This window comes from Pongo pygmaeus, chromosome 5 (assembly GCF_028885625.2).
Source record: "Pongo pygmaeus isolate AG05252 chromosome 5, NHGRI_mPonPyg2-v2.0_pri, whole genome shotgun sequence".
Lineage (NCBI taxonomy): Eukaryota > Metazoa > Chordata > Mammalia > Primates > Hominidae > Pongo > Pongo pygmaeus.
This window is the reverse complement of record NC_072378.2, coordinates 10,393,741-10,417,599: the sequence shown is the minus strand read 5'-3', so window position 1 is coordinate 10,417,599 and position 23,859 is coordinate 10,393,741. Positions and strand designations below refer to the sequence as shown.

Genomic DNA, 23,859 nt, shown 5'->3' with positions numbered 1-23,859 from the left:
CACTCACACACACACGGATTATATGTATATATGTGGATTATATATTTATGGATTATATGTATATATACATGGATTATATATATGTGGATTTCATATATATATATAATCCTCTTTACAAATTCTCTATTTTACATGTATATATAATTCTCTTTACAAATTCATTTGGCTGAGCAAAGAGTAAAACTCACAACCTCATTACCATGTCAAATAGAAAAAGCTTCACACATCGGCAGTCCTTTCAAGCACCGGTAGAAGCAACATGAGACCAGAGTGGAAGCAGGATTCAGGAAACAGTCACACAGCTGGCACTGAGGGATCAGGTACCTAAGACTGAGATGAGTAGAGTGAATGGAGACCTTGGGGGGTTTCCTGAGATCAAGGACTATGGATTAACAAAGTGGTCACCAAGTCTCAAGTCAGGTAAAAGAAAGATCCCGCATCTTAAAAGGCACACGAAACTGGTGAGAAGGGAAAAAGCCTGGAGATGAGGGGACTGTACCAGTGAGAGGTGACAGCGTGTTGACAGCTCTCACAGCCCTCGCTCGCTCTCAGCGCCTCCTCGGCCTGGGCGCCCACTCTGGCAGCGCTTGAGGAGCACTTCAGCCTGCCACTGCACTGTGGGAGCCCCTTTCTGGGCTAGCCAAGACCGGAGCCAGCTCCCTCAACTTGTGGGGAGGTGTGGAGGGAGAGGCTGGGCGGGAACCGGGGCTGCAGTGCAGCGCTTGCGGGCCAGCGCAAGTTCAGGGCGGGCGTGGGCTCCGCGGGCCCCGCACTCCGAGCGGCCGCAGGCTCGCAAGTTCCGGGCAGTAAGAGGCTTAGCACCTGGGCCAGCAGCTGCTTTGCTCAATTTCTCACCCGGCCTTAGCTGCCTCCCCGCGGGGCAGGGCTTGGGACCTGCAGCCCACCATGCCTGAGCTTCCTCCCACGGCCCGAGCCTCCCCCCACAGCCCGAGCCTCCCAGACGAGCGCCACCCCCTGCTCCAGAGCGCCCAGTCCCATCGACCGCCCAAGGGCTGAGGAGTGCAAGCGCAAAGCGCGGGACTGGCAGGCAGCTCCACTTGCGGCCCTGGTGCAGGATCCACTGGGTGAAGCCAGCTGGGCTCCTGAGTGTGGTGGACACGTGGAGAACCTTTATGTCTAGCTAAGGGATTGTAAATACACCAATCAGCACTCTGTCTCTAGCTCAAGGTTTGTAAACACACCAATCAGCACCCTGTGTCTAGCTCAGGGTTTGTGAATGCACCAATCGGCACTCTGTGTCTAGTCAATCTGGTGGGGACTTGGAGAATCTTTCTGTCTAGCTAAGGAATTGTGAATGCACCAATCAGCACTCTGTGAGTAGCTCAGGATTTGTAAATACACCAATCAACACTCTGTATCTAGCTAATCTAGCAGGGACATGGAGAATTTTTGTGTCTAGCCCAGGGATTGTAAACGCACCAATCAGCACCCTGTCAAAACAGACCAATCAGCTCTCTGTAAAATGGACCAATCAGCAGGATGTGGGTGGGGCCAGAGAAGAGAATAAAAGCAGGCTGCCTGAGCTAGTAGTGGCAATTGGCTGTGGTCCAGTTTTACAGTGGGTGGGGGTTAGTTTTTTGTTAATGAATCTTGCTTCTGCTTGGTCTTTGGGTTGATGTTGTTTTCGTGAGCCATAACACTCACTAAGAAAGTCTGTGGCTTCACTCTTGAAGCTATGTAAAACCAGGGATTTACCATGAGGAATGAACAATTCCAGATGTGCCAGTTTTACAAGCTGTGACATTCACTATGAAGGTCTGCTGCTTTATTTCTGAGCAAGGAAGGCTATGAATCCACCAGAAAGAGGAAACTTAACACATTGGAACATTGTAAGGAACACACTACAGACACACTGCCTTTAAGAACTGTAATACTCACTGTAAGGGCCCATGGCTTCATTATTGAAGTGGGTGAAACGCACTGACTAATTCTGGACACACCAGCAGCTCTGAGAGAGCACAAGTTTGTGAGGGCTATTTTGAAAGTCTGAGCCCCTGTCCCTGTAGTGTGTCTTTTCTGTGTGTGTGGGTTTTTTTTTTTTTGTTTTTTCTTGAGAGTTTTTGGTCTTGGTGCCCAGGCTGGACTGTGACGGTATGATCTCAGCTCACCACAACCTCTGCCAGCTAGGTTCAAATGATTCTGCCTCATTCTCGGCTAGCAGCTGGGATTACAGGCAGGAGCCACCATGCCTGGCTAACTTTTGTATTTTTAGTAGAGATGAGGTTTCACCATGTTAGCGAGGCTGGTCTCAAACTCCTGACCTCAAGTGACCTGCCCGCCTCGGCCTTCTAAAGTGCTGGGATTACAGGCGTGAGCCACCGCAGCCTGCTTACAAAAAGTTTTAAACTATCCAGGTATGGTGGCATGCCTGTGGTACAGCTACTCAGGAGACTGAGGTGTGAGGATCACTTGACCCCAGGTGAGCTCTGATTATACCAGTGCACTCCAGTCTGAGCAACAGGGCAACTCAGTTTCACTCTTGTTTCCCAGGCTGGAGTCCAGTGGCTCAATCTGGGCTCCCTGCAACCTCCACTTCCCAGGTTCAAGTGATTCTCCTGCTTCAGCCTCCCGAGTAGCCAGCTAGGTGTTATAGGTGCGTGCCACCATGCCCAGCTATGCTTGTGTTTTTAGTACAGACAAGGTTTCACCATGTTGGCCAGGCTGGTCTCAATCTCCTCACCTCATGATCTGCCTACCTCAGCCTCCCAAAATGCTGGGGTTATAGGCCTGAGCTACTGCGCCCAGGCTCTACTCAAATAGTTTCTACTTCAGTCTCAGACTGCAGTTAGAAAGGTTCAGTTCAAATGTAAAATACGTAAGACATTTTTGAATGGGCTATGTAGTGCATGATCTAAACACAAAGTGAATTCTGAGATTTTTCAACTATTTCTGTTTCTCAGCATTAGTGAATATCAGTGAAAACAAAGGGTAATTAGACCAATATATCAGTCAGGCTTCTCTAGAGAAACAGAACAAATAGTATATAGTTTCTCTCTCTTCCCCTCTCTCTCATCTTTAAAATGCTGTTCTTCTACAGCTACTCTCAGAGATATATATATAAATGACATGGAATTGGCTCACATGATTGTAGAGGCTGAGAAGTCCCAAGATCTCCGGTTGGTAAGCTGGAGACTTGAGAGAGCTGGTGGTACAGTTCCAGTCTAAGCCTGCAGGCCTGAGAACCAAGACAGCAGATGGCTTAAGTTCCAGTCCAATGGCAGAAGATTGATGTCCAAGATCAGCAGCCAGGAGGGGCAAAATTCTCTCTTAGCCTCTTTTCTACCTGTTCAGGTCTTCAGTTGATTGGATGAGATCCACCCACATTAGGAAGATAATCTGCTTTACTCAGTTTACCAATTCGAAGGTGACTATCACCCGGAAACCCCCAGACACACCCAGAATAATGTTTGACCAAATATCTGGGCACTCCATGGCCCGCCGAGTCGTTGACATGTAAAATTACCCTTTACACCCAATAAGAAAGTTAAGGTGCCAGGCACAGTGGCTTATGCCTATAATCCCAGCACTTTGGGACGCCAAGGTGGGTGGATCACTTGAGGTTAGGAGTTCCAGACCAGCCTGGCCAATACGGTGAAACCCCATCTCTACTAAAAATACAAAAAATTAGCCAGGCTTGGTGGTGGGTGCCTGTAATCCCAGCTACTTGGGAGGCTGAGACAGGAGAATCGCTTGAACCCAGGAGGCGGAGGTTGCAGTGAGCCGAGATTGTGCCATTGCACTCCAGCCTGGGCGACAGAGTGAGACTCCAAAAAAAATAAAAAGAAAAAGAAAGTTAGGGTCAGGAAAGCAAATGCAGATTTTTCAATCTGCCTGGAATAAAGTGCTGTGGTGTGTGTTTCTTTTTCTTTTCCTGACCTGACAGTGTTTGTGACAATGCTGCTTATAAAACAGAAGACACTTGTTCATCCAGCACAGCTGCCAGCAAGATCATCTAGATTAAAGTCACTACACCACAGTAGGTGACTAAGATGTGTTCTCTGAAATTATAAAGTGACTCAAGTTCTGAAAATCTGTGGGCAGAAATTTAAGGACAGAAAATCCTAACAGGTCTCAAGGAGCATCTGTTCATTACATCTTTTCCAAAAAGAAGTCCATCTTCTCATTTTTTCTTTTTAAACAAGACTTTCATCCTAGCACAAACCTATGACCAAAATGTCATCAAAAGGAAGGAAAGGAAGAAGGTTGAGGAATGAAAAAAAAGTCAGATGAGTGATTTTACATACACGATCTCATTCAATTTATTGCTCACCAAGACCCGTAAAAATAGATATTAACCTAGCAATTGTACTCTTAGGTATTTATCCCAGAGAAATTACAATGTACATTTACATAAAAACCCATACAAGAATGTTCATAAGAGTCTTGTTCATAATAGCCCAAAATTTGGAGACAGTCCAAATGTCCTTTAATGAATAGTTAAACTGTGTACATCCAAACCACAAACTATCACTGAGCAATCGAAAGGAACAGATTCACAATAAATGCAACAACTCGAATGAAGCTCCAAGGAAGTATGCAGAGTGGAAAAAAAATCCCACATACCTATATGATTCTATGTATATAACATTATTGAAAATACAAAGTTTTGGAAGTGAACAGATTTGTGACTGCCAGGCATTGAGGGGGGGTCATGATGAGGACAGGTAGGTGTGGCTGTAAAAGGGCAACAGGAGGGGTCAGAGTTCTTTGTGGTCGTGGCTGGAGAAGTAAATACACAAACCTACACATGCGATATAGTTATTTAGAACAAAATACACATGAGTAACAGTCAAACTGAATAAAATTGGTAGTTTATGTACATTTTAATATACTAGATGCAATATTGTATGATAGTTTTGCAAACTTGTCTCTACTGCGGGAAGCTGGGTAAAGGGTACATGGAATCTCTCTGTAGTACTTTTTACAATTGCATGTGGATCTAGTTATCCCCAAATAAAAATTTTAATTAAAAAAATAGATAATATCGGCCGGACATAGTGGCTTATGCCTGTAACCCAATGCTTTGGGAGGCTGAGGTGGGAGGATCGCTTGAGGCCAGGAGTTCTAGGCTGCAGTGAGCTATGATTACGCCACTGGCCTATAGCCTGGGTGACAGAGCAAGAACCCCTTCTTTAAAAAAACAACAAAACTGTTATCTCCATTTTGTAAAGGAGGGAACCAACTCAGACGTGGTTTTGCTCAAGAACATTAAAATTAGTAAGCCATTAAAATTGGTGGAGTTGGTTTTTTTTTTTTTTTTTTTTTTTTTTGAGATGGAGTCTCAGTCACCCAGGCTAGAATGCCTGGAATGCACAATCTCGGCTCACTGCAACCTCTGCCTCGTGGGTTCAAGCAATTCTCCTGCCTCAGCGACCCACCCCCCCCCCCACCCCCTGCCAACAAAAATAGCTGGAATTACAGGCATGTGCCACCACGCCTAATTTTTGTATTTTTAGTAGAGATGGGGTTTCACTATGTCGGCCAGGCTGGTCTCGAACTCCTGACCTAAGGTAATCTGCCCGCCTCAGCCACCCAAAGTGCTGGGATTATAGATGTGAGCCACGGTGCCCCTGTGTGTGTTTTAATGACACATTTTGTATCTTCAGGCACACCTCACCACTAATTATTGTGAGCCACTGACTCCTACATGATGCCTTGGCTTAGATTCATTCACCGTTTTACTCTCCGTGGGCACTTTGGAAAACTTGGAGGGAACAGCCACTGCACACAAACCTCCTAAGAGCAGAGGTGGCAAGGATTACTGGCCCCATTTCACACTGGAAGGAGCCTGTTTTCACATCAGCCAGGGCAGCTCCCAGGCCCATGCCCCTGACTGCCCCACGGAGCTGCCGGGTGGGGAGGAAGGGCAAAGGGATGGAAGCCACTTGGCCAGCTTCTCAACTTGACTTAGTAAGAGCTGTGCTAGAACCATTAGAAAAACAGACATGAAAAATAGCAAAACCATCAAAAGCAGGAAGTGAGGAACAGTTAACTCTGCTGCTATACTGTGAAAACATGTGTCTCCACCAGGACACTCCAGAAAGGATGCTATTCTGTGACCCAAGGCCCCATCCCATATGTGGTATAGTGGAGGCCCTACCTCTAGGGCCACTGGGCACAATTCATCTCTCTCTTTTATTTTTATCTTTTTTCAGAGACAGAGTCTTGCTGCTCTGACACCCATGCTGGGGTGCAGTGGTGCCATCCCAGCTCACTGCAACCTCTAATTCCTGGGCTCAAGTGATCCTTCCAAATAGCTGAGCCCACAGGTGCGTGCCACCATGCTGAGAGGTGACAACGTGCTAGCAGCCCTAGCTCACTCTCAGCACCTGCTCGGCCTGGCTGTCCGCTCTGGCCAAGATTGACGAGCCCTTCAACCTGCCGCTGCACTGTGGGAGCCCCTCCCTGGGCTGGCTGAGGCCGGAGCCTGCTCCCTATGTTTGCGGGGAGGTGTGGCTTGCGAGGTGTGGAGAGAGAGGCGCGGGCAGGAACCGGGACTGCGCACGGCGCTTGCCGGCCAGCGCGAGTTCCGAGCGGGCGCGGGCTCAGCGGGCCCCGCACTGGAAGGGGCCGCTAGCGCTGCCGGCCCCAGGCGGTGAGGGGTTTAGCACCCAGGCCAGCAGCTGCGGAGGGGGCGCCGGGTCCCCCAGTACTGCTGGCCCGCCCTCGCCGCGCTCAAATTCTCTCCGGGCCTCAGCCACCTCCCGCGGGGCAGGGCTTAGAACCTGCAGCCCGCCATGCCCGAGCCCCCAGGGGTGGACTCCTGGGCGGCCCAAGCCTCTCCTAACTGTCGCCCCTCTCCTCTGCTGTCACCCGGTCTCATCAACTGCCCGAGGGCTGAGGAGTGTAGGCGCACAGTGCGGGACTGGAGGGCAACTCCGCCCACGGCCCTGGCGCTGGATCCACTAGGCGAAGCCAGCTGGCCTCCTGAGTAGAGTTGGGACTCGGAGAATTTTTATGTCTAGCCGGAGGATTGTATATGCACCAATCAGCACTCTGTGTCTACCTTGGGGTTCATGGGTGCACCAATCAGCACTCTGTACCTAGCTAATTGGGTGGAGATTTGGAGAACTTTTCTGTCTAGCTAAAGGATTATAAATGCACTAATCAGTGCTCGGTGTCTAGCTCAAGTTCTTAAACACACCCATCAGCACCCTGTACCTAGCTCGAGGTTTGTAAATGCACCAATCAGTGCTCTGTGTTTAGCTCACCTAGTGGGAACTTGGAGAACTTTTGTGTCTAGCTAAAGATTGTAAATGCACCAATTAGCACCCTCTGTCTAGCTCAAGGTTTGTAAACGCACCAATCAGTGCTCTGCGACTAGTTAATCTGGGGAGGACTTGGAGAACTTTTATGTCTAGCTAGAGGATTGCAAATGCACCAATCAGCATTCTGTGTCTAGCTCAGGGATTGTAAACGCACCAAGCAGCACCCTGTCAAAATGGACCAATCAGCTCTCTGTAAAAGGACCAATCAGCTCTCTGTAAAATGGACGTATCAGCAGGATGCGGGTGGGGCCATATAAGAGCATAAAAGTAGGTTGCAGGAGCGGGCAGTGGCAACCAGCTGCGGAGCGCCGTGTGTAGTATGGAAGTGTTTGTTTTTATTTTTTATTTATTTATTTATTTTTTGTAAGTTTTGTTGTTGCTGTGTTTGGGTCTATTTTTTTTAATATGCTTTAACAGTGTTTGTGAAGGTCTGTAGGTTCACGTCTGCAAACCAGGAACATCATTGAACTTAGCAGAAGGAATGAGTAACTCCAGAGCGGTGGGGGGGGAAACGAAAATCTCTACACATACCTCCTTGAAAGCTGTAATGCTCACTGCAAAGATCTGCGAATGAAGCCTGTGAGACAAACCCACTAACTCTGGACACACTGCCAGGCTACATTTTACGTTTTTGGAAGTGACCAGGTGTTACTCTGTTCCCGGAGTTGGTCTTGAAGTCATGGCTCTCAAGTAATCTTCCTGCCTTGGCCTCTCAAAAGTGCTGGAATTAGAGGTGAGCTACCTTTACCTTGTTGGCGTCATCTTTTATTACTGCCTGTCATTTAGAGGGAAGGTATAGGCCCAGAGTCTCTTGGATTCTAAATGAAACTACTAGAAATGGGGGCTGAGTCTTGGGAAAGGAGGAGGCAGCAGCTGCTGCCTATTTACATCCACATTCAACTTTACAGAGCAATTTCTGAAGCATCTCTGCTTCTCTGCTTTTCCACAGCTCAGTGAAAAAAAAAAAGCAGTACTCATCTCAAAAACATCTGTGTTATTAAGGAAGGGTTAAATTATGCACAGTCCACCCTGTTTTAGTGTAAAAGAGGCAAGGGAAGAGAGAAAAAACTTTCATTAATTTCCTACAATTGCTAAATAAACTGCCTGAATGGATTAGCTTATTCCTCATTCCATCAATGAGATTGATGTTATTGCTTCACTTTTACAGAATAAAAATGGAGGCTTCTAGTGCAGGGCGCCAAGGTAGTAAGGGATGAAGTCTGGGTGCAAATGCAAATCTCCAAAGCTTTTTCCAGCGTCCAAAGGTGAAGGTTGGTGGAAGTGGGGTCACTTATAAAAACTATAAAAAATTTTGTCGGGGCGTGGTGGCTCACGTCTGTAATCCCAGCACTTCGGGAGGCCGAGGTGTGCAGATTATGAGGTCAGGAGATGGAGACCGTTCTGGCTAACATGGTGAAACCTGTCTCTACTAAAAATACAAAAAATTAGCTGGGCGTGGCAGCGGGCGCCTGTAGTCCCAGCTGCTGGGGAGGCTGAGGCAGGAGAATGGCGTGAACCTGGGAGGTGGAGCTTGCAGTGAGTCGAGATCGAGCCACTGCACTCCAGCCTGGGCGAGAGAGCGAGACTCCCTGTCTCAAAAAAAAAAAAAAAAAAAGTATAAAAATTTTTAAATCAAAAGTTTTCAAGTTTAAAGAGTCTTCAATCTATAAAGTACACTTCTCAAAAGAAGACGTACATGTGGCCAAGAAACGTGAAAGAAAGCTCAACATCACTATTAGACAAATGCAAATCAAAACCACAATGAGATACCATCTTCCCTCAGAGTGGCTATTATTAAAAAGTCAAAAAGCAACAAACACTAGTGAGGTTGCAGAGAAAAAGAAATGCTTTGACACTGTTGGTGGGAGTGTAAATTAGTTCAACCACTGTGGGAGATGGTGTGGCAATTCCTCAGACCTAGAGGCAGAAATACCATTTGACCCAGCAATCCCATTACTGGGTATATACCCAAAGGAATAGGAATCATTCTATTATAAAGATACATACGCATGTGTGTTCATTGCAGCACTGTTCACAATAGCGAAGACATGGAATCAACCCAAATGATAGACTGATAAAGACCCATCAATAATAGACTGATAAAGAATGTGCATGTACACTATGGAATAGTATACAGCCATAAAAAGGAATTAGGTCATGTCCTTTGCAGGGACATGGATGGAGTTGGAAACCATTATCCTCAGCAAACTAACACAGAAAATCAAACACTGCATGTCCTCACTTTTAAGTGGGAGCTGATTGATGAGAACACGTGGACACATGGGGGGAAGTAACATACAATGGGCACCTGCCAGGGGTGTAGGGGGAGGGGGAACATCAGAAAGAATAGTTAATGGATGCTGGGCTTAATACCTAGGTGATGGGATGATCTGTGCAGCAAACCACCATGGCATACGTTTACCTAGGTAACAAACCTGCACATCTTGCACGTGTACCCTTGAACTTAAAAATTGAAGAAAAAAAATTTATAAAGTGCATTTTTGTACTACAGTTAAGTATCCCTTATCTGAAATGGTTGGAACCAAAAGTGTTTTGAATTTCAGATTTTTTCAAATTTTGAAATATTTGCAAATACATAATAAGATATGGGGAATGGGACCCAAGTCTAAACACAAGAATTGGTCTTTGCTTTTCATATATACCTTATACACATAGCCTGAGGGTAATTTTATACAACATTTTAAATCTGTGATGAAACAAAGCTTGTATTAGAGTTCTCACGTGTGGAATATTCTACTTGTGGCGTCGTGTTGGTGCTCAAAAAGTTCAGATTTTGGAGCATTTTGGATTTCAGATTTTTTTTTTTTGGAGACGGAATCTCGCTCTGTCGCCCAGGCTGGAGTGCAGTGGCTAGATGATCTTGGCTCACTGCAACCTCCACCTCCCAGGTTCAAGCGATTCTCCTGCCTCAGCCTCCCGAGTAGCTGGGACTACAGGCACACACAACCACAGCCGGCTAATTTTTGTGTTTTCAGTAGAGGCGGGGTTTCAACATGTTGGCAAAGCTGGTCTCAAACTCCTGGCCTCAGGTGATCTACCTGCCTCAGCCTCCCAAAGTGCTGGGATCACAGGTGTGAGCCACCGCACCTGGCTCTACTAAATTTTCAAAGACTTTTTCCACTTAGCTCTATTTTCCTCTTCTGTTTTTTTTCCCCCTTCATCTTCCATAATTAAACGCTTAGGGTCCAAAAGAAGTCTGATTGCACTGTTTATTTTTACCTCCTTGTTTGTGCTTTCTCCTAAAGCAGGAGTCAGAAGCCTTTTTCTGTGAAGGGCTAGACCGCAATTTTTTTAAGCTTTATTTTCCATTTTTTAACTTTAACTTCCGGCGTACATGTACAGAATGTGCAGGTTTGCTACATAGATATATATATATATATATATGTGCGCCATGGTGGTTTGCTGCACCTATCAACCCGTCATCTAGGTTTTAAGCCCCACATGCATTAGCTATTTGTCCTGAGCATCTTTTTTTTTTTCATGAAGGAAGGTTGCACATCAGACAGTATTAGTAAAAATTCAACTCCAAATGTTTTGGGACTCAGTGACTGGTCTTTCCTCATGAGTTTGTCACAACCAAACAGATATTGATCCACAGTGGTCAGGGAGGTATTTAAAAAAAAAAAAAAGATAAACAAAGAGACACAGCAATAATATGGCACCATCTGCAGGTTAACTTGTGAATTACAATGATTTGTGTTGCATTTAATGTACTAGCTCTTCATTTAAGTTTCCTGCTGGGTGGTCATTTCAGATCACCATCAAAAGCTACAAACTGGAAACAGTAGAGGAAGATACTAGCCCTGTGTTTCTGATTCAGTATCACTGAAATACTTTGGAACCATATAAAGGGCAAAGTACATTCCACATGTTGAAGGACAGTGCCTGGCCCTGTGGGGTGTCATCCCCAAGTTGTAGGCATAGTGGCAACCCAGGGGTTCATCTCACCTCCCATCAGGTCACTAGCTTTTTGGGTGATGAAGTGTATGGTTGGGATCAGCAGGTCCCCTGGTTATGCGGCCCCTGCCTCACCTCGTTCTCTTTAGAATGTCCTAGGCACTGTTACTCTGGATCCCATGTCAGTAAATCAGGTATTCCTGATTTACCCTTAGGAAAGGCTACTGATGTAGTGGATCATTGTGATGTTCTGCACAAGGTCCCCAGAGTTTAAATCTCTTTATTGTATTATGACAGAGACATGAGAGTTAACTTAGCCCTGGGACAAAATTGTGAATGTGCATTGTGAACTGCAAAATAATAATAAGAATGAATGAAAATGTAAACTGGTTTGGATCATATTTCCTGATGGGGATAGAAAAAGAACACAATGAAAATCAAATGCAAAATCAATGGCTGCATACCACGTACCTGAGGCTGCATGAATCTCTTCGAAGCAGCCAACGTGCCATATCTGGCCCAATTTGAGTCTGCTGCTTGGTTGAGTTGCATAATCTACTATCCCAAGACAAACCAGGATTCCTCATGATCCAGACTGGTTAATGAAATGGATGGCTGGGCACAGTGGCTCATGCCTGTAATCCTAGCACTTTGGGAGGCCAAGGCAGGTGGATCACCTGAGGTCAGGAGTTCGAGACCAGCCTGGCCAACAGGGTGAAACTCCGTCTCTACTACAAAAATACAAAAATTAGCTAGGCATGGTGGTGCATGTCTTGTAGCCTCAGCTACTTGGGAGGCTGAGGGATGAGAATCGCTTGAACCTGGGAGGTGGAGGTTGCTGTGAGCTGAGATCATGCCACTGCACTCCACCCTGGGAGACAGAGCGAAACTCCGACTCAAAACAAACAAATAAATAAATGGAGATGTTACAAGGAGCACCAATCCACCATGTTTTAGATTCTTACAGGTAGCACCAATTTTGGCGATCTCCCTCCATCTCCCTGTGTGCATCTCATAATGCCCTCTTCTCCATCCTCCCATAGTCCCCTCCCCCCCAGCTGAAGTACACACAATATATCTATTTTGTTTGCTATCTTGGCAGAGTGGATAGGGTCAATTTCAGAAATTTCTACTTGGCTTTCCCCATGGAATGCCCTCACCCCACAGGCCAAAGACCCAATGGGGAGGCTATGCCAACTTCTGAGAATATTTACCCCAGTTATACATTTGTGGACTGAGGACATGACTGCCGGTGGGCCTGTAGTCTTACTGAATCCACTGTGAGCCACCATGCCATGGACAGGACTCCATGGATCACCTGGTCACCATGTGCCCCACAGAAGCAGTGCGGGCAGCTGCAATGCTGTGGCAGGTCTCAGGGTATCAATGTCACTTCTGACCCTGTTCCAACAGTCCTCCAAAATACTTCAAATACTTGAGTATTTCCCCTTCCCTGGTGAACAGTTCTGTGAGATCTTAGGTCCCCTTGCAGAAGGACTCAGGAAATCATGACTGTGCCCATTTGCCAGGGTGTTACAGGGTCTTTCTCTTAGATACCTGGCCCTCCTCCCAGTCAGGGGCTTCAGGGTTTGAAAGCTGGGTCTTATTCAGAAACTGGGCAGGTGGTCCTGACTTTTATTGGAGCACCCATCCTCAGTCTGCTGATTATCCATCCTGGATTTCTTCCTATGACACAGGTTGAGAAGCACCCCTGTCTGCATGTGTATTTTGCTGCTAGGGATGTGGTCCTCTGTGAACTATCTCCATAGCCGTCTGTGGTCCAGGCTCCCTCAGCTGCTTTTCTGAGCTTTTCCCTGATTGCAGTCATGGCTTCCACCTGGCTTCTGAGGATTAAGTGCCACCACCTAGTTCTCCTATTTTAGGGTCTTGTCATCCCACTTGCTATCGGTAAGCCCAGCTCTGTTGAACCTTTCCAACTGTCTGCCCAGACTGGCAGAAGAGAGCCACCACTGAGCTTCTGAGTGATGTGGGTGCTTTACGTCTTGGTGGAGGATGTTTTCTCTGAGCTTTCCTGTGGAGCATAAATATATGGTAAGTGATCTAGTCATGCATAGCAATTCACTCTATTATACACACCCCCCTGAATCTTACAATCCCTTAGTCCACTGTCTGACTTGGCACTTTTGACATTTTAACATTACCTAGCATGGGCATCCTCTTTTTCCATGGTCTGAAAGCCATCTGTACTAGCGTCTGTGGCTGCCGTAACAAATGACCACAAACTGGATGGTGTAAAAACAACAGAAACTGTGCTCTGACAGGTGTCATCAGGTCCACACTCCCGCCAGGGCTTTAGGGGGAGAATTGGTTCCTTGCTTTTCCAGCTTCTGGTAGTTTCCAGCATTCCTTGGCTTGTGGCCACATCACTTCAGTCTCTGCCGCTGCCTTCACATGGCCTTCCCCCCTTCTCCATTATCTATGTGTCTCCTATAAAAACACTTGTCATTGGATTTAGGGCCCACCCAGATAATCCAGGATGAGCTCATCTCAAGATCCTTAATTCTGCAAAGACTGCTTTCCCAAATAAGGTCACCTTCACAGGTTTTAGGTATTAGGATGTGGACATATCTTTTGGATTTGCAGGAGGTGGGGAGGGCACCAAACTCACTATGTCATCTTAGTTCCAAGTGTATATCATCTCCTGGGGTCTTTACTGGGGGGTTAAATCCTATATCTCTGGCCAGGGCTCTCCAATCAATAGACTCTTCCCCCATCCACATTTATGCTCTGGCCCCCTTGACCAAGTACTCCCAGAATCCAGTCTTATTCATACCCCCTGACACTTTTTGGTACCTGTTACCTGGGTCATCAGCTCTTTGTGAGTTTAAGCCCTTTCTTCCCTTATAAGGCCCAGTGCAACCTCAGCTGGATTATGCTGGAATTTAAACCTATACTGGTATCCGGGAAAGAAGCTGGGGCTCATCCTGGGTGGAGGGCACAAGTGTCTTGAAGGGAAGAGGCCTCTGCATTGTCTTCAAGCAATGAGGCCAGGGGTGAACTGGCTCTTGCTATGGAGGGATAGCCCACATTTGTGGGGTTGGAGGGTCTAGAGGAAACTAGAATTTCAAGGGGTAGGGCATCAACACAGATGTTTGCATCCTATATGTAAGAGTCCTATTCTTCCCCAGTCAGGGCCCTGAACTTGCCACAGCAGATCTGGCATGGTTGGGAGTGTCACCTTCTTTGGTCTCAGATGATTAATTCTTAGCCTTGGTCCTCAGCTTTCTCTGGCCTCCCAATGCAAAAGAGAGTTTCTCTGTACACTTCCAAAGAGGTTCTCTGGCATTCATACTCAGATTTCAATTGCTTGGTAATTGCTTTCAACCTTTTGTTATCTTTTTCTAGAGTAAAAGGAGCTTAACTATATGGCCATTCTCCAGGTTGCTGCTCTAAGCAACGGGCTGATTCCACCAGCACCTCTAAGAAGTGTACAGAATTCCTCCCAGCATTTGGGAGCTGGGGCACTTGTCATTGGCTCTCATCCTCTGTCGTGGGAAGATTGCCCCCAGATGCATTAATTCCATGCATATGATGCACTTCGGAGGCTCACATGCTTTGGAGAAGGCAGAAAAGCAGAGTTGTAGAGCATAGGCTTGAGGCAAGCAGGCAGCTGAGCTCTCATGGAACTGTCTACCATAGCAGCAGCTGAAATCAGAGGCAAGCCCAAGGGCAGGATGCAGGGTACCAAAATCTGCTGCTACTGCATGTGCATTTCCAACTCTTTTATCAATGTCAAATTTGAAACTTTTTATATCCACTTGTGTTCCTTTCCAGAGTTCAAACATTGAATTAGTTGCGCAATGGAAGGAGTATTACCAGGACCCAGATGCAGCCCAAGGAAAAAAGAAAACGAGACACACACAGTAAGTGGTGTCTCATTGTGGTTTGGATTTGCATTTCCCTAGTGATTAGTGATGGGAAACATATTTTCATGTGTTACTGGTCATTTGTTTATTTTCTTTGGAGAAATATTTATTCAAGTCCTCTGCTCTCTTTTTTTTTTTTTTTTTGAGTCAGTCTCACTGTATTAGTCTGCTCTCACACTGCTCATAAAGACGTACCTGAAGCTGGGTAATTCATAAAACAAAGAGGTTTAATTGACTCACAGTTCCACATTGCTAGGGAGGCAAAGGAGGAGCAAAGTCACATTTTAAATGGCGACAGGCAAGAAAGCGTGTGCAGGGGAACTTCCCTTTATAAAACCATCACATCTTGTGAGATATCCACTATCACAAGAACAGCACGGGAAAGACCTGCCTCTGTGATTAAATTACCTCCCACTGGTTCCCTCGTGACACATGGGAATTATGGGAACTACAATTTAAGATGAGATTTGGGTGGGGACACAGCCAAGCCATATCACTCACTGTGTTGCCTAGGCTGGTCTCCAACTCCCGGGCTCAAGTGATCCTCCCACATTGGCCTCCCAGTAGCTGGGACTGTAAGCATGAGCCACTGCACCTCACTCCTTTGCACATTTTTAAATCAGATTGTTTTGTTTTTGTTGTTGTTGAGTTGTAGGAGCTATTTATATATTCTGGATATTAACCCCTTATCAGATGTATGATTTGCAAACATTTTTTTCCCCATTCCTTTCGTTGCCTTTTCACTCTGTTGATTGTGTCCTTTGATGCAGAGAAGTTTCTAAGTTTAATGTAGTATAATTTATCTATTTTATGGCTGGGCCTGGTGGCTCACACCTGTAATCCCAGCACTTTGGGAGGTCGAGGTGGGTGGATTGCTTGAGCCCAAGAGTTTGAGACCAGCCTGGGCAACATGGCAAAACCTTGCCTCTGCTAAAACACAGAAAAATTAGCCAGGTGTGGTGGCGTGCATCTGTGGTCCCAGTTACTTGAGAAGCTGAGATGAGAGGATTGCTTGAGCCTGGCAGGTTGAGGCTGCAGTGAACCATAATTATGGCAATGCACTCCAGCCTGGGTGACAGAGCAAGACCCTGTCTCAAACAAAACATTTATCTATTTTACTTTTGTGGCCTGTGCTCTTGGTATCACAACCAAAAAATCATTGTCAAATCCAATGTCATCGTAAAGCTTTCCCTCTATGTTTTCTTCTAGAAATTGTATAGTTTAGGCCTTACATTTAGGTCTTTGATCTATTTTATGTTAACTTTTGCATACGGTGTAAGGTAAGGGTCCCACTTTATTCTTCTGCATGTGGACTTTAATGTTTTCCCAATATTATTTGTTGAAGAGACTCCTTTCTCCATTGAATGGTCTCAACACCCGTGTAAAAAGTCATTCAATCATATAGGCAAGGGTTTACTTCTGGGCTTTCTCTTCTATTCCATTCGTCTATATGTCTGTTTTTATGCCAGTACCACACTGTTTTGATTATTGTTAACATATATATATATTTATATATGACTAAAAAAATTTATGTATGTAGAAAAAAATTTTATGTATGTACACATAAAATTTATACATACATAAAAAATTTTTTTGAGACAGTCTTGCTCTGTTGCCCAGGCTGGAGTGCAGTGGTACAATCTAGGCTCAGCTCACTGCAACCTCCGCCTCCTGGCAAGCGATTCTCGTCTTGTAATATATTTTGAAATCAGGAAGTGTGATGCCTCCAGCTTTGTCCTTCTTTCTCAAGCTTATTTTGGCTATCCAGGGTCCCTTGAGAGTCCACATAAATTTTAGGATAAATTTTTAATTGGAATTTTTAATAGGGATTACATTAAGTTTGCTTAATGTAATCATAATGCGTATGATTTTCTTATGCCCCCAACAAATATGAAATCATAATCATAATCATTTGCTAAATGATTACATTAAGATTGTTTTGGGTATTGTTGACATTTTAACAAAACTAAATCTTCCAATCATGAGCACAGATGTCATTCCATTTATTTGTGTCTTCTTTAAGTGCTTTCAGCAATGTTTTAAAGTTTTAGCATACAAGTCTTTTGTCTTCTTGGTTAAGTTTATTTTCAAGTATTTTATTCTTTTTGATACTATTGTAAATGAAATTGCTTTCGTAATTCCCTGTAGCCTCTTTCATGCTCTGAGCAGAACTGCATTGTATGCAATGAATCACCTACACTCACAGGCAAGAATGTACTACTTTTGTAATAATGTAAATTTTTCTAAAATCACAAAATGGAAAATGCATCTTATTTGCTTTTAACGTTTTAGCAGCTGATGTGGTCAAATAAATAAAAGAGAAAGAATTTCTGTGTGTGTGTGCGTGCGTGCGTGTGTGTGTCTGTCTAAGATCCTTTTGTTTGCTTTGGCCTAGTTTCTCATGCTTTGAGGAAAAGCTCATTCTCATTCATGTGACTTGCTTTGGCTAATAGGACACCAGAGCATGATGCAAGTAGTGGCTTAATTGGTGCGTGCACATTGGGCTTGTTCTTTTCAAACCTGTTCCCCCGATTCTGCAAGGCTATCCTGCTGTAAAAGGAGGCCCTGGGGGACAAGACACCATGTGGGGAGAACAGTCATGTGGAGCAGAACCGAGGTATCCCAGCTTAGCTCCCAACTGACAGCAGCCACATGAGTGAGCAGAAAAACAACTTCCAAGTCTGATTTAGCTACTGCTGCCGTGGAATGTCAAAACTTTCAGCAAGGGAGCCCGATGCAGATCTGTTGATATGACATCATTCCACAGGAAGACCAACTGGTAGCTTTGTGGCAAGTTGACTACACTGGGCTGCTTCTATTCTGGGAAGACAGAGATTTGTTCTAACAGGAATAGGCATGTATTGCAGGCATAGGTTGACCTTTCCTGCCATGGAGCCTCCTCTGGTACCACTATTTGAAGGTTGAAGGAATGTTGATTCACCAGGATTGAGTCAGACCAGCCAAGCCTATGACCGTGATGTCAACTGACTGTATCACCTGTCACATCATCCAGAAGCTACAGACTTATAAGGCATTGGAATAACTTGTAGATGGCCCCGTTAAAGTACCAGCTTAGAGGCAACACTCTATGAGAATGAGACATCATCTCCAGGATGGCACATACACACATTGAATCACACAGCATTGATAAGGAGATGGCTCCCCAGTAGGAAGAATATATTGGTCATGAACCAAGGGATGAAGCAGAAGTGTCTTGCTTCCTGTCCCTGCAGCCTCTTTCTGCAGTGCTAGAAATCCTGGTCAAAAGTGGGCATAATTTTATCAGGGGACACAGCAAAAGTCTCCACTACATTGCAGCTATGCCTGCTGCCTGGGGATTTTGGGCTTCTTATAATTGGGACCAGCAATAAAAGAGAAGAGCCACAGTCTTGGCAGGGCTAATTGACCCTGATCAGCGGAAGAAGAAAGGCTGTGGTTCCACTATGAGGGCAGGGAAGACGTGTGGCACCACTGATCCACTTTTGCAACCCATGGTACTCCCGTGGCCAGTTGTGATGATAGATAGACAAGTGCAGGAACACTTTTGGGAAGGGCATGGTGGCCAGAGTTCAGACCCCATGGGAATAAGGATCAGGGTCACACCACTGGATAAGCCAAGAGGTAAGCTGCAGAGGTGAGGGGGAATCTAGAATGGGGATTGGAGGAGGAAAATGAAAAGTATCAGTCATGGCCCTGAGACCAGCTGCAGCAGCAGGTGTTGTAGCTTGTGCTTCTAAGCCATCTGCTTTTACATTTCCTCCAGGAAGAGAGGCCCACTGGAAGGCTGGAGGAGCTGCTCCCCAGATGTAGATGAAGAAGTAGATTTGAGCAGCACAGTGGTGGACCTAGTAGAGGTGGACATCAAGATCCTCTTCAAGGAAAGATTTATCAATATAGTTTTCCCTGACCCAGGTGCCATGTGTTTTCTGTCATATTCACGTATGCTAATACATAATCGTGCAAGTGGGGTAATATCTGGGACACTTCATGGTTCATATCAAAACACAGAGTGAAGGGAACGTCCTCTGGGCCATCTCAGGGTGTGAGTTTGGGGCGGGGGTGGCTCCTGGTTAACGTTTCTGTCCACTGCAGCATTCCTTTTCCCTTTTGCTTTTAGATTCTTCCCTTGGCATCACACCAGGAAAGTTTGATATCTTAACTTTATTGGATATAGGCAACCATTGAATCCAAGTTTTGCCCACTGAATCCATCAAATTGTTACAGCCAATTCTAGATGCTTGAGCGGACACATGAAATCCAGAACTCCCAGTAAGCACATCCCCATTAATAAACTGACCAAATGCAATGTTAATCTGTTCTATAACCTTTAGAATCCATCCCAACATATATTTTTTAGGTTCCTGCCAAGATATGTTAGCAAAAGCTTGCAATTTTTTGAAAAATGAATTATCTCTTCCTGGGACACGTGTTGTGCTTTTCTCTCTGAAATAGGCTGAGCTCTGACTCCATTAAAAGTCTGAAAGCAATAAAGAGTGAAGGAGTGGTTGTTGGGGAGAATAGGCATCCTCTTGCAAGATAACTGCCTCAAAGTCATAAGGTTTTCAAGCAAGAGAAAGCTAATGTCCTTACACATATGAAGAAGCGTTGCTTCTCCTGGCAAGAAATACACAGTGACTCAGGGATTCAAAATTCTTAGCTTTACCTAAGTTCACCCAGATGTGTCTATCCTTCCCAATCAGTGCTCTTGGCAGGAGACTTGGCAAGTCTGTGAAGTCAACTTACATTATAATTCTGCAACCCACACAATCAAGTTCTTATTTTCAATGAGAGTAACCTTGCAGCTACACAAAATAACAAAATTTTTTAAGGGATACCATAGACACACTCTGGTTCTCTGTGTTCAGTGTTTTGAGCCTATCTTTTTGTTCCCCTGTGAGCCCTTCAGTGTAGTCCAAAATACACCATCTGTGGTAGGCAGAATTCTAAGAAGGCTCTGAAGATTCTCACCCATGGTGTAGAGACCTTGTATAATTTTCTCCCCTAAAGTGTAGGTGGAGCCCGTGAATATGATGGGATATTAATACCATGATTGTGTTATATTTTGAGACAAAAAAAAATTTGCAGATGTAATTAAAGGTACTAATCAGTTCACTATGAGTTTATCAAAAGGGAGATTATCTAGGTGGGCCTGACCTAATCATATCAGCCCTCTAAATCCTGGTCTATGGGTCAGAGAAAGAGGAAAGCAGAGATTTAAAGCATGAGAGAAATTCAAAGCAAACTAGATTCTCCATTGCTGTCTTTGAAGACAGAGGCAGCCGATAGTGGCCGATGACAGCTCCCAGCCCACACTTCGAGTTTAGCCTTGTAGGGCCCTGAGCAGGGGACACAACTATACTGCATTTACAACCTACAGAACTGTGAACTGATAAATGGGTGTTTTGTGTGTTTTGAGATGGAGTCTCACTCAGGCGCCCAGGCTGGAGTGCAGTGGTACAATTTTGGCTTAGTGCAACCTCCACCTCCTAGGTTCAAGTGATTCTCCTGTCTCAGCCTCCCAAGTAGCTGGGATTACAGGTACCTGCCACCATGCCCTGCTAATTTTTGTATTTTTAGTAGAGACAGAGTTTCACCATGTTAGCCAGGCTGGTCTCGAACTTCTGATCTCAAGCGCTCCACCTGTCTCGGCCTCCCAAAGTGCTGGGATTGCAGGTGTGAGCCACCATGCCCAATGTGGGTGGTGTTTTAAGCTGCTAAGTGTGTGGTACTTCATTATCTAGCAAAGAAAAACTAATACAACAGTCTGTAGCCCTTGTAATCATTACTAACAAAGTGGTCAAGTGCAGCAGCTAACTGGTCTCCTAATAGTTGCTTTATTAGGCATTTCATCACAATCACAAGAGGTGATAATGTAATTAATCATAATGCTATGGCATGACATGCATTACTGTCCCATTTGCAAGGAGCTCAGCACTCTTTTTAAGGCAAGTGGCATTTCCAAGCTAATCCCAGAATCTCTCTCTCTTTTCTTTATTAAGATGGGGTTTTGCTATATTGCCCAGAATGGAGGCTCTTTGCAGGCACGCTTATAGTGCACTTCAGCGTTGTATTAGTCTGTTCTCGCATTGCTAGAAGGAAATACCTGAGATTAGGTAATTTATATATAGAGAGAGAGGTTTCATTGGCTCACGGTTCCACAGGCTGTACAGGAAGCATGATTCTGGCATCTGCTTGGCTTCTGGGGAGGCCTCAGGAAACTTACAATCATGGCGGAAGGCAACAGGGTTGCCAACACTTCACATGGCTGGGAGCAAGAGGAAGAGGTAGGGGGGAGGCGCCACGCATTTTTAAACAACCAGATATCACTCACCTTCCAATACCAAGGGGCAGTGGTGTTAAACCATGAGAAACTGTCCCCATGAACAAATCACCTACCACCAGGCCCCACCTCGAACATTGGAGATTACAATTTAACATGAGATTTGGGTGAGGACACAGATCCAAACCATAACAAGACTCAAACTCCTGGCCTCAAGCGATACTTCTGTGTCAGCTTCCTGAGTAGTTAGGACTACAGGTACATGTCACTCTTCGTTACAGTATCTCTTTTTTTTTTTTTTTTTTTTTTTGAGACAGAGTCTCACTCTGTGGCCCAAGCTGGAGTGCAGTGGCACTATCATGGCTCACTGCAACCTCCACCACCAGGGTTCAAGCGATTCTTATGCCTCAGCCTCTCGAGTAGCTGGGTCTGCAGGTGTGCACCACCACGTCTGGCTAATTTTTGTGTTTTTAGTAGAGACAGTGTTTCTCCATGTCGGCCAGGCTGGTCTCGAACTCCTGATCTCAAGCCATCCACCTGCCTCAGCCTCCCAAAATGCTGGGATTGTAGACTCTCATTTTTGATAGTCTGTTTCCTAGAACCTCTCCCGGTAACAAGCACTGTGTCAGGGTTGAATCAGGAAAGAAGAAACCACATAATGTTATTTCAATGGAGGGAATTCACTAAAGGTAATTGGTAACGTGTTGAAGAGCGGAACAAACAAAATGAAAGCACCATGCTAATATAAAATAACTTCTTCCCTCAAGGGTTGGAGGAAACAAAGAGAAGAGTCTAGAGTTATTGGAACTGAGAGGCTTGGTGGAGGAGGCAATCACGGGTTGAGTAGTGTTCTCCAAAAATTGACATCCACCTGGAACCTTTGAAAGTGACCTTGCTTGGAAATAGGGTCTTCGCAGATGTAATCAGGTTAAGATGTTCTACTAGGCCAGGCGCGGTGGCTGACGCTTCTAAACCCAGCACTTTGGGAGGCCGAGGTGGGTGGATCACGAGGTCAAGAGATCGAGACCATCCTGGCCAACATGGTGAAACCCCGTCTCTACTAAAAATACAAAAATTAGCCGGGCGTGGTGGCGGGCGCCTGTAGTCACCTGTAGTCCCAGCTACTCGGGAGGCTGAGGCAGGAGAATCACTCGAACGCGGGAGGCGGAGCTTGCAGTGAGCCGAGATCAGGCCAGGGCACTCCAGCCTAACGACAGAGTGAGACACCGTCTCAAAAAAAAAAAAAAAAAAACTATTAGATTAGAGTGTGCCCTAAATTCAATGACTTGCGTCCTTATCAGAAGGCCATGGAAAGACGCAGAAGACACAAGGGGAAGGACATGGTGCGAAGACAGAGGCAGAGAGATTGGAGTATTGCAGCTACAGGCCAAGCAACGCCAGTGATTGCTGGCAACCACAGAAGCTAGGAGAGAGGCGAGGAAGGATTCTTCCCCGGACCCTTCAGAGGGAGCACGGCCCTGCTAACAAGTTGATTTCTGACTTCTGGTCTCCAGAACTGTGAGCGAATACATTTCTATTGTTTTAAATGACACTATCTCCGATCATTGGTTACGGCAGCCCCTAGGAAGCTAATACATGGCCCTATGAAGCTGGGGCTCAGACCTCTGAGAAGGGCACACGGCTGCTGCTGATCTGTTTAGGGGAAGCAATGACGCTAGCGCTGAGGGGAAACAAGAGGCTGGAACCAGCTGCTGCTGAAGGAGAAGCGCTATTGCGGGGCAGCGCTCAAACCAGAAAAAGGCAGTCCTGCCCTCCTCCTACTGCCTTCAAATCTCCGCCAGAATAGAACCCAAGCCAGCCGGCAAGACAGAAATGCAGCTGTGGAGCTCCCAGGTGCAATGTCGCAGAGCAAAGGGAATGTGCGCTGGGGGCCGAGAAGCAGCAGTAAGATGTGGTGCGAGGTGCCTTTGTGTTTGTGGGGATGAGGAGTTGGGTTGTGGGATGTGGAAGAAGAGTTTGCTTGCGAGATACTAGTTTAAAAAGAAAAGAGTTTGCTGGACTACTGAGCAGGGCTGATTCGACTCCACAAATATTCTGCCTCCGAGGCTGGAGAAAAGCGGGCTCAGGAACCCTTTTCAGGAGAAAAGTTGATGCCGCAAAACGATCTAAGAACAAAGGTGCAAAAAAATTTAAATGTGTACTTCTGAAAGACAAGTAATAGTTGGAAGAACACCACTACATTTAAACATTCATAACAGAAGTATTGGCTGCAATATTTGAGTATTAAATCTTTTTTCCTTGCGTTTGTCTGTAGCTTGAGCTCTGCAAGGATGATTTCCACCAGGTGGAGCCGTGGAACAGGCGACCTCAGAGCCTGCGGCTCCCTTCCACCCTTAAATCGCCCCTCCCCCACCCCACCTCCAGACCCCGTCAGCCCCCTCAAGCAGCTCCGGCTCCCTCCTCCCCTCATTCAAACCTCTGCTCAGATTTGTCTCTGTGGACAGCACCTCTTCTGACCTTTTTC

At 45.7% G+C, this 23,859-nt stretch overlaps 1 long non-coding RNA gene across 2 annotated transcripts; it reads left to right on the top strand.

Annotated features, from left to right (window-relative positions):
* Positions 1-7,578: 7,578 nt before the first annotated feature.
* Positions 7,579-23,595, top strand: LOC129037859 (uncharacterized). Of its 2 annotated transcripts, XR_008503003.2 has the most exons (6): positions 7,690-8,022; positions 11,065-11,268; positions 15,003-15,091; positions 17,548-18,715; positions 18,858-19,363; positions 22,676-23,595. It is a non-coding gene; the product is annotated as an uncharacterized LOC129037859 (long non-coding RNA). The 2 variants fall into 2 exon arrangements; XR_008503004.2 differs by lacking the exon at positions 11,065-11,268 and having other exon boundaries at positions 7,579-8,022; positions 19,212-19,363; positions 22,676-23,592.
* Positions 23,596-23,859: the final 264 nt, after the last annotated feature.